The sequence below is a fragment of the Seriola lalandi genome, unplaced genomic scaffold (genome assembly GCF_002814215.2).
Source record: "Seriola lalandi dorsalis isolate HSWRI2012SDOR001 ecotype SW California unplaced genomic scaffold, Sedor1 jcf7180001976701, whole genome shotgun sequence".
In the NCBI taxonomy this organism is placed as follows: domain Eukaryota; kingdom Metazoa; phylum Chordata; class Actinopteri; order Carangiformes; family Carangidae; genus Seriola; species Seriola lalandi.
Window position 1 is genome coordinate 1 of NW_019447367.1, and position 1,215 is coordinate 1,215.

Below are 1,215 nucleotides of genomic sequence, written 5' to 3' on the forward strand. Positions count from 1 at the left end.
GGTCCGCAGTTCAGCAGGAGGAGACTGTGTGACCACCAACACCAACCCTCTGGACAGCTTCTTCCCCTTTGACCCCTACCTGCTCAAGAGGTCAGTGTGGCTCTCATTATTCTTTGTAGTGACTCCATCATCATTTTCAAAACTCCGATTGCTGCTTGTCAGATGATATCAGTGTGTCGTGCTGCCTACACATGCTGCACGGCTTTGATAAACTTTTCACTTTAAACAGTATAAAACTGTAGGAATCGCTCACACTGATTTATTGATCAGTGTGTTCCTGCTTTGAAGTGGCAGTCTGGATGTTTTCATTTAGATAAATGTCTGTTAAGTCGCTATGTTTCACTGTAGGAGGTAACACAATGAAAGTGTGGCAGTATTTACATATTTGCAGTATTATGCAGTGAATGTCTGTGGCAACCTTCCCAGACAAACTGCTTTATTGAGTTGCTGCTAATGCAAACCAATTCTCAGCCAGGTAACCAGCCCTGCTGCTCACACTCAGGCCCTGTGCAGCATCAAATCAGGACACGGTTGTTCACAGAATGACGGACGGGTCAATTATTGCCTGACGTCTTCGTTAAAATGACAACAGGTTGTTTTGCTGCCTCCAGAATCCTGGGACCTGACGTATTAAACCACATTTGCTGTTACCACCAGAAACTACAGGTGTCACCAAATCAACCAGGACTGAAATCTTTCCAGACTGACACTTTAAACACAGTAAACATACATTTTCTTTTATTCAAGTTCTACTTACGGGTATTTAAAGTCATACAGAATGTAATAAATCACTGATACAGTTAAACAAAGACAGTGTGTCCCCTCTATAGTGTTACTGCACCATATTTTGAGTTGATTTCCTAACCCTAACCCTCACACAAGCAAAGAAATAGAAATGAAATAAATAATACAATAAATGGAAAAAAAACAGAGATTAATAAAATAAATAATAAGTTAATGAGTTATACATAGATAAAATAATTAAATAAAAATATATAATATGGGGTTAGTTTTACAAAACTGCAGTGTCAGTAGTGTTCATAAGTTTAAAAAAGTTGTCATATACAGTGGCTTGCAAAAGTATTCATACCCCTTGAACTTTTCCATATTTTGTCACGTTACAACCACAAATGTAAATGTATTTTATTGGGATTTTATGTGATAGACCAACACAAAGTGGTGCATAATTGTGAAGTGGAAGGAAAATGATACATG

At 38.1% G+C, this 1,215-nt stretch overlaps 1 long non-coding RNA gene across 1 annotated transcript; it reads left to right on the forward strand.

Annotated features, from left to right (window-relative positions):
* Positions 1-9: 9 nt before the first annotated feature.
* Positions 10-917, forward strand: LOC147820221 (uncharacterized). Its single transcript, XR_015437321.1, has 2 exons — positions 10-90; positions 612-917. It is a non-coding gene; the product is annotated as an uncharacterized LOC147820221 (long non-coding RNA).
* The last annotated feature ends 298 nt before the right edge of the window (positions 918-1,215 follow it).